Source organism: Hemicordylus capensis, chromosome 2 (genome assembly GCF_027244095.1).
Source record: "Hemicordylus capensis ecotype Gifberg chromosome 2, rHemCap1.1.pri, whole genome shotgun sequence".
NCBI lineage: Eukaryota > Metazoa > Chordata > Lepidosauria > Squamata > Cordylidae > Hemicordylus > Hemicordylus capensis.
The window spans coordinates 419,090,832-419,105,043 of NC_069658.1; the positions used below are offsets into that span (position 1 = coordinate 419,090,832).

The following is a 14,212-nucleotide window of genomic DNA, read 5'->3' on the forward strand; positions in this document are numbered from 1 at the left end:
GATATTCCCCTTAGGGGATGGAGCCGCTCTGGGAAGAGCAGAAGGTTCCAAGTTCCCTCCCTGACATCTCCAAGATAGGGCTGAGAGAGATTCCTGCCTGCAACCTTGGAGAAACTGCTGCCAGTCTGTGTAGAAGATACTGAGCTAGAATGGACCTATGGTCTGACTCAGTATATGGCAGCTTCTTATGTTCCTGTGTTTAACAAAAGTTCCCAAAGTGGTTTACATAGAGAAATAATAAGTTAGTAAGTAAGACGGATCCCCTGTCCCCAAAGGGCTCATGATCTAAAAAGAATCATAAGATAGACACCAGCAACAGCTACTGGAGGGATACTGTGCTGGGGATGGATAGGGCCAGTTGCTCTCCCCCTGCTAAATAAAGAGAAGCACCACTTTTAAAAGGTGCCTCTTTGCCCAGTTAGCAGGGGCATGTGACATTCAAGTTGACATGCTTGCTGTAGGAAAAGCGTTTTGCCCTCAGGGTTAGGGTTTTATTTTTACCCATAACCGCTGTACAGGCAAGAGAGAAAAAGAAGCCGTTTCTGTGAAGACTGTGGTGAATTTGGCAGCAAGGAAGAGTCTCTTTCTTCCTTACTGCACTTCACAGAAACGGCTTCTTTTTCTCTCTTTCCTTGGCGGGGTGACTCTTGAGAGGGAAATGAGCAGGGAGAAGTGATGGTGGGCGTTACCGAGGAGAAAGCATCAGTCAGGATGTATCTTGTCACTCTTGACTCTATGACTAGGATGTGGCTCAGGACCAGCTCACACACAGGCTCCTCCCAGCATGCAGACTGCATATGTTGGAGAACAGTGAGTCTTGGATTCCCATGAAGCTCACACGGCACGCTGTGGGCCCCATGATGTCACCACACATACATTCTGTGCACTTAGTAACCCGAGGCCCGTGGTAGGCCTGCGTTGTGCAGCAAAGGGGAGGAAAACAGGAGTGCTCTGGCTCACCATGCTTCTTGCGCCAATGAGCTTCGACAGCGTGTGGAGGAACCCTCCGTGTGTTTGACACCATTGACTGTAGCCCGGTGGCAAAAGCATGCAGACCTGAGGGTGTGGACAATGAGCACATTAGTGCAGGGAGCATGGCTAGCGGGTGTGATCTCCCTGTCCCTCACCATGTTGGCTGCCCATTCGAACCACGGCATCTGCACAGAATGTGACTGTTGTCTTACAAAAGCCAGCCAGGCACATGGGGCACAGCGGAATTCCTCCACGGCTGAGCGCTCTTGCTGCCTGGCTTTCTGCAAGCAGCCCCAGCATGCACATGACCAGGGACTGGGGTAGAAGGGCTCGCTCTCACCCTTCTCCCTCAATACAAGCCCTGGCGGAGTAGCAGTGGGATCAGGTCCAATCCTAGCAGTCCACATGAGCAGCCCTACCCGGGTAAGGCTGCTCGTGTGCATGCCCTCATTGTGTCATTCATCACAGTTGTCACAAGCACTGCCCAACAGGGGCCTATATATTTGCACAACTTATTCCATTCAGCACTCACAACAATAACTGAGTAAAGATGGATGTCGCTTATTCACACAACCTTGCTGCTCAAAAAGGGTTCCAATCCCAATTGCCTTCCCATGGCTGTTAATTTAAAGTGGGAAATCAATCTCTCTCTCTCTCTCTCTCCATAGATTTGAAGTAATGCTTAGTTGGGTGTTACCAGATTAGACCAAAGATCCATCTAGTCCAGCATCCTCTTTCCATAGTGACCAACCACATGGCTCTGGGAAGCCCATAAGGAGGAGATGAAAGCAAATAGTCCTTTCTCATAGCTGCTTACCAGCAACTGGTATTCAGAGGGATCTTGCCTCTGAGCCTGGAGGTAGCATATAGCCATTGTGACTAGTAGCAATTGATTGACCTGACCTTTAACCCCTTTCTAAAGCCATCTAGAATAGTGGCCATCACCACATCCTGTGGCAATGGAATCCAAACATTAATTGTGCACTACATGAAGAAGTACATCCTTTTGTCTATCCTGAATGTCCACCTAAAGAACATATGGAACTGTACATAAGAACACAAGAACAGCCCTGCTGGATCAGGGCCAAGGCCCATCTAGTCCAGCATCCTGTTTTGCATAGTAGCCCACCAGATGCCGCTGGAAGTCACAGGCAGGAGTTGAGGGCATGGCCTCTCTCCTGCTGTTACTCCCCTGCAACTGGTACTCAGAACCATCCTGCCTTTGAGGCTGGAGGTGGCTCACAGCCCTCCGACTAGTAGCCATTGATAGACCTCTCCTCCATGAAGTTATCCAAACCCTTCTTAAAGCCATCCAGGTTGTTGGCTGTCACCACATCTTGTGACAGAGAATTCCACAAGTGGATTATGCGTTGTGTGAAAAAGTACTTCCGTTTGTTGGTCCTAGATTTCCTGGCAATCAATTTCATGGGATAACCCATGGTTCTAGTGTTATGTGAGAGGGAGGATAATTTCTCTCTCTCCACTTTCTCCACACCATGCATGATTTTATAAACCTCTATCATGTCTCCCCGCAGTCGTCTTTTTTCTAAACCAAATAGCTCCAGGTGTTGTAGCCTTGCCTCATAAGAAAGATGCTCTAGGCTGCTGATCATCTTGGTTGCCCTCTTCTGCACCTTTTCTAGTTCTACAATGTCCTTTTTTAGATGTGTTGACCAGAATTGTATGCAGTACTCCAAGTGTGGTCATACCAACAGAGTGAGCCTATTGGTCAATCTAAGTCAGTGCTGGCTAAACGGACTGAGAGTGGCTCTCCTGGGTTTCAGGTATGAGTCTTTCCCAACTTTGCCTGAGGTTGCCAGGGATTGAACCTGGGAGCTCCTGCTTGCATACCAGGTGCTGTGCCATTGAGCTGTGGTTCCTCCCCTGTCAGTTCATTGGATGACCCCAAGTTCTAGAAATTGTCGGCACTAGATGGATATTGCATTCCCAAACAGAATGAAACAGTGGAATGTTATTGTTTCTTTAGGAGGCAACAGGGCACTGAAGAGGGCCTGGATGCTTATGTTGCTGCATCAAGGACACTAGCTGCATCCTGTAACTTTGGAGCACTAACAGACTCTTTAATCTGGGATAGAATTGTATGTGGAACAAAGGATCAGCAACTCCATGCGCGACTGCTGTGAGAAGGAGATCTAACACCAAATCACTGCCTGGAGATGGGGAAGACAGATGAAACTTCTAAAGAGAGACTAAAACTACTAGCAGGCACACCAGACAGGCAAGTGCATGCTGTCCAGCAGTCTGGGTGCTGCCGAGGGCTGAACAGGCAGCCTCATAAAAGGATGCCCAAGATACAATGCCTATATTGTGGGAAACATCATGAAAAGAGAAAGGAAAAATGCCCCACATATGGGCTGCAGTGCAACGGGTGAGGCAGGTATGGAAGGAGGCCAGTAGCAGCTCCCTAGCCCCACCCCCTGCATCAGCGTAAGACGCAGGGAGTGGTTAGCCATGCCCCCTGCGTCTGATGGCGGGGGCTGGGGAGTTCGGGGGCTGCACGGCCCCCGGAAGCGCCAGTATGCCCTGTGCGAGTGCACAGGGAATACTGGAGAGATCCCCGAGCCGGGAGGCAGCTTTTCCGCCTCCTGCTGGAGGTCTACTCATGAGTAATCATGGTGTGGAGCCACACCGCGGCTACTCACGATAAAAAAACCCAGGTTTGCGGAGCACTCGCTCTGCAAACCTGGTTTAAGGGGCAGGCTACTTGAGCGAGTTACCCACTCAAGAACCACCGGGCTCATAGCCAAGTGCGGTGGTTCTCATGATTGTAGGAAATCGGGCTAGCGGAGGCTAGCCCGATTTTCTACAATCGTGTGAATATCCTCATTGTTGGCTCCATATGCCAATGGGCATAAGCCCTGCTCCGGAAGTATTCCAGTGCAGGCTGATCCAGGAGCTAGAGAATTCCCAGGCCTAAAAGTCATTGCAGATGACATCCTAATTGTGGGAGAAGGAGACACTGAAATAGATGCAGCAAAAGATCATGACAAAAACCTGCATCTTTATATGGAGCGATGCAGGGAAAGAAATAAAAAACGGAACTCAGACAAAGACAAAGACTAAAGGAAGTGCCATACACTGGGCATCTGTTGACCGTACAGGCTCTGACGCAGGAAAAGTTGAAGTAATTCAGAAGATGCCAAGACCTGTGGATTCTTAGGCATGGCAAACTACCTAGCAAAATTTTGCAAAAGGCTAGCTGATAACTGTGAGCCGCTCCGGCATTTGACACACAAAGAAGTGGGAATGGTCAGAATATCACCAGGGAGTTATTCACACATGGCTTCATGCCCCAAGGTATCTGAAGAGCGGATCTACTTCACAGAAGATTCGCAAGATGTTTAATTCAGGGGATTAAATTGACAGTTCACATAGCTGTTGGCTCCTCCCCACACTCTCTGGCAGATTTTTTCTGGTGCGTTCCCACCTACTTGCTCTGGGTTTTTCCTCCAACCAATAACAAATCACACCACAGAGGGAAAGACTTTTTTTTTTTTTTAGTTTGACAGCTAAGAGCGGAAGGACGGCATGACGAGTTGCCAAGCAACAGCTGGCTCAAACGGCAGGATGCTTAACCCTTGCCTTTGTGAGTGACTGCCTTCATCACCTAATGTGTCCCCCCCCCACTAATGGTATCAGCTTAGACAAAAGGGCTCAGGTTACATCCATTCTGCATATCTAGGGCCTATGTAAAACATAGGAAGACACAAATTTTGCAGTTTGTGCTTGTGTTTAGGAATTTCTCCCTCCCCCTGCCCTTCTGTTCTCCCTCAACAGAGTATCACCAATCTGCAACAACAACACTCCCCAGAGCTTGCAAATCACTTAGAGCAGACCATATACAAAACAGCTGTCAAACTCCCCTTCACTGAGTTTTGAACAATGCCAATTTACTGGCATGAGCACCCCACACATAACAGAGAAACTGCAGGGCATAACAGAAGCCCCATTTCCCCTGCAAAAGCCTCCGAAACCAGAGGATTTTTAAAAGCAGGGCATACTTTGGACTAAGCCAGAATGTGCAGCCTCATAAGAACAGCCCTGCTGGATCAGGCCCAAGGCCCATCTAGTCCAGCATCCTGTTTCATACAGTGGCCCACCAAATGCCGCTGGAAGCCAACAGGCAGGAGTTGAAGGCATGCCCTCACTCTTGCTGTAACTGCCCTGCAACTGGTACTCAGAGGCATCCTGCCTTTGAGGCTGCAGGTGGCTCACAGCCCTCTGACTAGTAGCCGGAGTTTTCCTCCTCCATTCGGGGAAAACAAAGTCCTGTCTGTCCTGGTCCCTGATAGTCCGCAGGGACTTCATGGTAAATCCAGCTAATATATGGACTGGCACACTCCAATTCGGAGTGGATTCGAAATAAAAGCCCTGTCTGCAAAGCTTCCAGCAAGCATTTGAGGCCATTAAAGATACAGCAGCCAAGGCCCCTATCTTGAAGTACTCAGTTGAGATGAACAGCTAGTGTTGCAGTGTGACACATCTGAGTCAGGGCTAGGCGCTGCCCTGTTACAGGAAAAGCAGCCAATTACATTGGCCAGAAGAGCACTGTCAGAAACGGAGAGAGGTTATGCACAGTTTGAAAAAGAACTTTTGACCGTACTATTTTGGAACGGAACAATTCTATCTGCTCACGTTTGGGCAGACTGTGCATGTCCTATCAAACCATAAGCCACTGGAAACCATTATGAGGAAGCCATTACTGAGCGCCCCAAAGAGGCTTCAGAGAATGCTACTGTGACTACAGAACTATGATGTGCATATCCAATACCACCCAGGCAAAGATCTTGTACTGACAGACACGTTAAGCAGAGCTTACCTCACAAAGCCCAGTGCAGTGGGTTCAGCAGAGAAGGATATAGAATCAATAAATAGGTTGCAGTACCTACCAATTTCTCATCCCCGTTTGCAGGCAATACAAGAAGGCTCAGCTCAGGACAAGAACCTTCAGATAGTCAAGCGTGTTATCCTTGAGGACTGGCTGGAGTCAAAGAATGAGCTACCAGCAGAGGCAGCAACTTACTTTGCAATGAGGGAGGGGATCAGTGCTCAAGGCTGGAGTCTTCTCCAGGGTAACAGAGCTGCCATCCCTGCAGTCTTACACACTCAGACACAACAAACACTCCTCACACATGGGAATTGAGTGTTGTCCCCATAGAGCAATACTAGAGTGTGTATACTGGCCTGGAATGAATGCCCAGTTGAAAGCATACATGCAACAATGAGACATCTGTTGCTCACTTGGAGACAAACAACAAAAGGAGACTCTATACCCACATGAGGAACCAAGCCGACCCTGGGGAAAGGTGGGCGTAGATTTATTTTCATGGCAGGAGAACTGTAGACTATAGGGTGCTTCTCACGATCCACAAAAATCGGGCTAGCAGAGGCCAGCCCGATTTTTGTTGACCGTAAGAACCACCGGGCACACAGCCGAGCTCAGTGGTTCTAGAGTGGCAAACCCACTTGAGAACCCCTCGTAAAAAGCAGGTTTGTGGAGCGAGTGCTCCTGCAAACCTGCTTTTTACAATCATGAGTAGCTGCGGTGTGCCTTCACGCCATGCCTACTCATGAGTAGACCCCCGGCCAGGAGGCTTAAAAGCAGCCTCCCAGCTCGGGGGTCTCCCCAGTATGCCCTGCGCGCTCGCGCAGGGCATACTGGGGCTTGCGGGGGCCACGTGGCCACCGCTCCCCCCATCCCCCACCGGCTCCATCTCGGAGCCGGCCATCGTGGGGGGGGCCAATCCAGCTGCCAAGGGCTCCCTGTGCGCTCATCTGTGGGGAGAGCGGGCTTAGCCCGCTCTCCCCGCAGTTCTGACAAAAGCCGCTGCCAGTCTGTGAAGACAATACTGAGCTAGATGGACCAAGGGTCTGACTCAGTATATGGCAGCTTCCTATGTTGCTAACTTAAAGTGCCATTTTGCCTGCAATGAAATAGCAGATACTGAGCCCTTTCTCGTGACTAGTGAGAAAGGGCTACCCTGTCTGTGGGGAGGAAGCCCAGAAAAGCTTACCTCCCCGCAGACGATCCTCCAGGCTTCCCTGGGCGGGCAAATTGCCCGCCCAAATGAACACTGGCTGTTGCCAGTGGCTCCAGGGGGTTGAGGTGCCGGGCCGCTTCGCTCCGCATTGGCCCGCCGCCCGCAAATACCACTGCATGAGTATGTAGTGCATTATGGGCATCCCCCTCCCCTCCCCAGGCTCCCCACAGTCTGGCAATTGCAGCTGCAAGCTGGCAGGCAATGACAACAACTGGGGTTAAGAGAGCACTTGCTCTCCTCACCCTGTTTTGGAGGGAGGTTTCACTGGTGGGTTTGCCGCCAGCATCAGCCCGATCCCGGCGGTTCACATGTTTGTGTGCAAAACCGGGCTGGGCTCCCTTAGCCTGGTTTTGCGCGCCTGTGTGAATAGCCTCACTCTGTTCTCAGACTATGGGCCGCAATTTGTGTCAGCAGAATTCAGAGCATTTCAGTGGGAATTTGATCATCATCAGACATCTTCACCCGCTTATGCCCAGAGTGAAGTTGAATCAGCTGTCAAAATGGCTAAGAGAATTCTGAATAAAGCCAGGGAAGCTGGGACTGGTACATATCTAGTCATCCTGGACCACCAAAACACTCCTTCACAAGGTTCGGATGGGAGCCCAGCACATGGTCTGATAGGTCGACGGATGAAACTTTACGGCTTATGTGAGACAACTTACTACAGCCAGAGGGCCACAACAGAACCCTTGAACGTTTAACACAACAGAAGTTAACACAGGCCCATTATTACAAGTAAGCCAAGGTCCTGCCCGAAACCCATGTGGGTGAGCAAGTTTGGATTCAACCAATGGACCAACAGAATAAAAAGTGGCAGATAGCTGAGTCCAAAGACAAGTGAACAGGCAATCCTCTGAAGTGATGACACCAGAAGGTCAAGTCTTGAGAAGAAACCGAAGACACCCGCGGAGCAGCAGCCAGCTTACACAGACTTGGAACCAGCTGGAGAAAATGAGGGGAGGCATTTCCAGGAGGGAAAGGATTCCACACACTACCATCTGAATCTCCAGCTGGCGTCAATCCAGATTCCCCTGCCTAGTTGAGTGAGTGGATGACTAGCTGATCTTGATCTCCTTCAGATGCCAGAGATGCCAGCTATTGCCAGGAAGGAATGACCTCTCCTCTAGTTAAACAGATCCGGACTTGGGCAGGTAGACTGGTTCAGACACCTGAAAGACGATAAGGCTGTTCTCATGAGCAGAGCTAGGCTGCTCGTGTACAGTGCTGGGATCCATGCAGAACCTGCCACTCCCGCCCAGCCTAACCCCAGTTCTTAGCCTGGCTCTTAGCCGAGCATGTCCTTAACCTGGGATCATGTGTCTCCCCAGGCTGCATGCAGCCCTAGCAGACACAGTGCCTAGAAGTGCCCATCTGACAGAGCCATCTTCCAAAGCGCTGTGTTCGGTGTGCGGTGCATTGTGGGATTCCTGGAGGCTGGGACACATCTTCCCAGACTCCAGAGATCTGTTCTGTGCGCAGTGTGGATCGTCTGGGAGTGTGGTTCGTGCTCGAAGTAGCATTTGCACTATCGGTTGGGGGTGGGCCTGAGTTGGACCCAGCGTTCCCCCCCACCCAGCCGTGTGAATGGCCTCTATGTCTAAACAAAATGGGTAAATGGGGCTGTCTTATGGAATTTTATTGTTAAATTTCTTTCCTTCCTTAAAAAAAAAGTGTGTGGTGTGTGTGTGTGTTCTTTTTCTTAATGTTATAAAAAGGAAAGAAGTATCAACCTATGTGGAACTAAGAAGGAGAGGTGGGGCAGCAGTCAGGAACAATAACACAGCAACACAAGATACAGATAGAGGGAACAGCTACTAGGAAGTGCTTGCTATTACAGCATGGAGTAGGAGCAGGAGGGCCTCAGATGGATGTTGAAGCTGACTTCTGTAATACAAGACTTTTGCTATATTGTCCTGCTTGATCCTTTAAGGAGTGTAAACCCCACTTGAAAAAAGTTGGAAGGAGGGAGGGAGGAAGAAAGAATAAACATATCACAAGTCTGCGTGGCACAATAATTGATCCTAGCTAATGTGCTTTATCTGCCTGTAATATCCATAAATGAAATGCATTACATTCTTGTGGCTTTTAAGGTCTCCTTCTGCCGACATGCCACAGGAGTGCGGGTGTCTGAGACTGTGTTCTGAGGCTGCCACGATGTATTTGTAAATAGCTCCTAGAAGTATAAATCCTTCTTATGTAATGAGATGATCAAGAGGCTGGTTGCCTTCCTTGACTGCTTCAGTCCTCAGTCTCCTCTCCTGGCGCAAGTCTGGTTAAGTTCTGTAACCTTTTCTTGCCAGTGGAGCGCTTTAAAGATCACTGTGTAATGGAAACTGCATTGATCTTTGCCTTTTCAGATCAGTGGCATGTTTGGGTTAGCAATAATTACACTTATTTGGGTTCTAATGAAGCTTTAAAGATCTGATCCTGATGGTTGCTGAGCATACCGACGGTCATGAGCACTTTGAGAGCGTAGCAGTGGGATTTTTAGGGCACGCAGCACCATGCAGGATCACACCATTACAGAGCTGCAGCCCTTGATGCTGCTGTAAGTTTGAACATCATCACATGAGAAGATAGCTGGCTTTTCCTGGCTACTGACTGAATGCCTCTACTTTATTCATTGGTTTCACTGAAGTCTTATGACCTTTTGGAAGCGATCCAAAGACTGCATTACACCCAGAATAGCTCAAGATCCCTTTGGGTGCATTCAAGATAAGCAAGGCAACCTAATGGATTTCTTGTAGTTTTCTGTAGCAAATGCCACTTCCGCAGGCCTGGATTCTAACCTTGCTAGAACAAAGGAGGAGAAACAGGGCTGAAACAATGGATCATACACACAGTTATGAAGCCAGCCTATGAGATCAAGAGAGCGAGAAATGAAAAGCCAGGACTGGGGTTCAGTGTAACAAAGGCAAAACAGAGAAAAAACAAAACTGGCAGCTGAATCAAGGACAGAAGAGAGAGGCAGAGCAGGAAGAAGAGAATTACGGGAACCAAGTCAGGAGAGAATAAAAGAGTAAATTAATATTTTTGTGGTAGCAGGAAATCTTTAAAAAGAAACTTGGTAAACATTATGTAAACGTTGAAGAATTCAATTCTTGCGGTGATTTTAATGAAAGAGAAAAAAGCCAAGAGTGTACCTGTTTCTAAGATGTTTATCCCCCACAAAGAGCCACTACTAAAATGCACATACATTTACTAAAATAAGTAAAACATTACAAATAAGAACCAACCAGGACATCAATAAAATACGGAACAGAACATAGAAAAATGAGACTTGGAGAGAAGATCAAATTCACAAAAGCAACCAATGGGGAAGTGCTTGTGATCCGAGGGCCAGTTCATACAGGTCTTTGTATGTGGGCAGGATGTGGGCAGTTATGAGCTGGTGTCCACATGGATAAATTAGGTTAAAAACACATTGAGGCTCTTCTCACAATTAGTGAGAAGACCCTCTAGAGGGTTAGCAGGGCTCTCCCTGCACACGAGCGGCAGTCTGCTCTGGGCGGCCATAGCGGCCACCCACACGACTTCCGGCTCCGTCACGGAGCCGCACCGCGGCAACACACAAGTAAAAAACCCAGGTTTGCAGAGTGCTCGCTCCGCAAACCTGGTTTAAGGGCAAGGGCACTGTAGTGGGTTACCCATTTAGGAACCACCGGGCTCGCAGCCAAGCCCAGTGGTTTACACAGTGGGAGAAAATAGGGCTAGGCTCCGCTAGCCCAATTTTCTCCCATTGTGGGAATAGCCTCACTGTTTTTACCTGAATCCAAGACTAGCCCTCCTGCCCAAGTTCTTTGATATTAGAAATCAGGAGGTCTTCTTAAATTCAGAGTCCTGTTCCTTTTGAGTAAGTGCAGGTATAACCAGTATTTAACCTCTACTTTATGATCCCATAAAAGGGGGGCTCATTTGAAATTCAGGGTTATCTTTGATTCAGGTAAATATGGTGTGAACAAAGTGGTCTCTGGAATAGGTATTTTTATGACCCTGGAAACTGCTGCTGGCTAAAACCTAGTTGTCCCATTCACATGATACATTTAGCCACACAAGTGTAATCTTGAAGACTGGGGCAACTTGTGGAATTTGCACAATGGAGCCCCGGGACAGAAGCACAGATTAGATGAGTGAGCTCTATGACTTGCACTTACAGTTTCCCAGCTGTCATTTGTACATACCAAGCCTTGCTCACATAGGAGTAGGACTTAAGAGTAGGGATGTGCACGAAGTTTCTTCGGCACCGGTGACGGTAGTCCTTTAAGGGTGGGGGAGGGTGCACTTACCCCTCCCGCCGCATATCCCCTGCCAGCGCTCCGTCACTGTTAAGCCCCTCGGGGCAGCAGCGTTCCTCCCTGCCGCCCTGTTTCTGTCATCGGCCGGAAGTGGCCGGAAGAAGCAAGCGCACATGCGCCCGTTGTGTACGCGCACCCGCATGGCAGACGGGCATGTGCACACCCGCAACGGGCGCACGCGCGCTTGCTTCTTCCAGCCACTTCTGGCCGATGACAGAAACGGGGCGGCAGGGAGGAACGCTGCAGCCCCGAGGGGCTTAACAGTGACGGAGCGCTGGCGGGAGATATGCGGCGGGAGGGGTAAGTGCACCCTCCCCCGCCCTTAAAGGACTACCCCCGCCAGTGCCGAAGCACCGAAACGGCCCCCGGAGCCGAAACGTTTCGGAGGCCTCCATAATGGCCTCCGAAATGTTTCAGGCACAAGCCTACTTAAGAGTGAAGAAATGACTGAGACTGTGCTCAAGAACCTGCTGGAGACTTTAGTACAACCCAGTTTCCTCTCTGCCAAACCTGTCTTCTCCAAGTAGGGCAAGGAGCAAAGGAAGCAGGGCAGATCTGTTTGCTATGTTTCAGAAGTTGCTGGAGACCCGAAGGATAAGACATTTACTTCTCCATCTGCTTGGATCAAATGGGGAGGAAGAGGGGTTGTCATTTATTATCAGGTTTGCTTCTGGATTGCTGTGTTTGGGAAAGAATTCTGGATGCCACCATGCCCTGCTGGCCACTGTATGCTAAGCCAAAGTTGTACTGCCAAGGGCTCTCTCTTATTGATCTAGGACAAGGGTCCCCAGAGGTTGCTGGATTACAAACCCCACCATCAACAATGGGCCAAAGGCCATTGTGGCTGGAGGTGATGGGAGTTGTCCAACAACCACTGGGGACCCAAGGTTTTGAACCCCTGATCTAGGACAATCATGCTACATTTTCACCCACAAAATATCAAGACTCCCAGATCTTGATATTTCTGTTCATGGGTGGGAGTTTTAAACTCTTTAAAGGCCTGGTCCACTCTGTGTTTAATGAAGGGATAGCCAGCAATCTGATGACGTTTAATGCTACATCCCATAGACTCAAGGTGGTATAGCCACTTGATTTTGTCTCAAGTGTCACTCTCTTCCTCATCTTCATAACATTTGTCATCATTTGTTTGATCAGAACAAGAAGGTGGAGACTCTGTGGGTACACATGGCATAGTTTAGCAATTTCAATACCAGGAGTCAACACCAACTCAACAGCACAATCTTTCCTTTCCCCTTTTCCTGCCTGATTGTCATTGGACTGTTGTTTAATACCTCTGTCGGGATGCCATGTTACCTGGTTGCTTGGGTGGCCCTCTGGAGTCTGGAGAGGAGCGTGGCATCCCCCCTGTGCTTTCATTCCCTTCAGGGGGCAGTAGGGATGAGAGGGGTCCAGGCTGCTCAGATCCCAGTGGGGTTGAGAGAGCAGCAAGGCAGGGAGAGCTGCAGGAAACAGCTCCAGGGAGACAGCTAAGTTGGGTGGGGCAGGAAACAGGAAGCAAGGTCAGGAAGGGGGCGGGCTGGAAGTAGGCTTTAAGCCCTGTCAGCTCTGCCTTGGGGTATTTAAAGACAAGGCAGCTGACGATGAGGGGCTGCTTCTGAGTATGGGAGCCAGGAGTTCTCCAGGAGAGGGAACTGGCTGGATGCAGCAAGCCAGGAGGAGGACTCAGGTGACAAGCTAACCTCCTCCACTGGCTGTTCCTGAGGCTGGCCTTTCTTCTTCTTCTTCTTCTTCTTCTTCTTCTTCTTCTTCTTCTTCTTCTTCTTCTTCTTCTTCTTCTTGTGCTTACCCAGTCATTCTGGAGTTCAGGAAGGGCTAGGAGCTCACCTCGTCCTCTGGGAGTCTGACAACCTGTCCCAGGTGACTAGGCATGGAGGCCAGGTTAAGGCCATCTGATATAAAAGGTGAAGAGGGAAACAAACATCAGGTGAAGTTTAGCTGGACTCATGTGAAGTGACACATGTATATTGATGGCCCGTCTGACTCATTTCCTCATCTGGGATTGCTCCTCTCAATCACAATAATTACAGTCTTGGGACAGAGTTGTGCTTTTGAACTCTCATCTCATAGGTCTCCAATTGTACTTGTCTACTGAGTTTTGTAACTTCTGTCCTTCCTTCTTTTCCTGGTGTTGATGCCAGTAGAAGATGGCAAAGGAAGAAACCAATGAGAGTCAGTGGAGGAGGAGGAAGATCTGATAAGGTTTTGAATATTAAGAATGAAATGGGGAAGGGAAAAAACCCCACACCAGAATAGCAAAAGGAGGCATCTTATATAATCATGACTTCTAAGTGTCTGCCTACCTGTCTTCTCCTCCTGAACCACTTTGCCAGCACAGATGGGACTGGGAGAGGTACTATTTGAAAGCTGAGAGGGAGGAAAAGGCAATTAACTGTGTTCTAGGAAATCTGAAAATGTTTACCTTGGGGAAAGCCCCCTTCCCGGCTTAAGGGAGGCATTGGTGCCTTTGTTATTTCAGAAGTTGCTAGTCCCTACACTCATCTAGGATCTATTTTTATGCATAGCAATCACACAACCCACTCTAAGGAGAGGGGCAGTCCGCCATGTTTAATAGGAAAGGGCCCAACATGATTGTGGACATACAATCTATAACTAGCATGGTTTCTGTCTTGGGGGCCAAACTACACATTGAGGCTTTTCTCATATGCACTGGAAACTGGGCTAAGGGAGCCCAGCCCAGTTTCCAATGCACGTGTGAACCGCTGGGAGCCATGTGGCCCCAGGTGGCAAGCCCGCTTAATTCCTCCCCCTCAAACGAGGTTAGCGGAGCGAGTACTTCACTAACCCCATTTGTCTGATTGTGTGCTGGTGTGTCTCCACGCCATGGTGACTCATGAGAAGACC

At 49.2% G+C, this 14,212-nt stretch overlaps 1 long non-coding RNA gene across 1 annotated transcript; it reads right to left on the reverse strand.

The window, feature by feature from the left end:
* Positions 1 to 9,049: 9,049 nt before the first annotated feature.
* Positions 9,050 to 12,757, reverse strand: LOC128342451 (uncharacterized). The gene is made up of 2 exons (XR_008314986.1): positions 12,644 to 12,757; positions 9,050 to 9,823 (listed from the first exon to the last, which is right to left on the reverse strand). It is a non-coding gene; the product is annotated as an uncharacterized LOC128342451 (long non-coding RNA).
* Between the last annotated feature and the right edge of the window lie 1,455 nt (positions 12,758 to 14,212).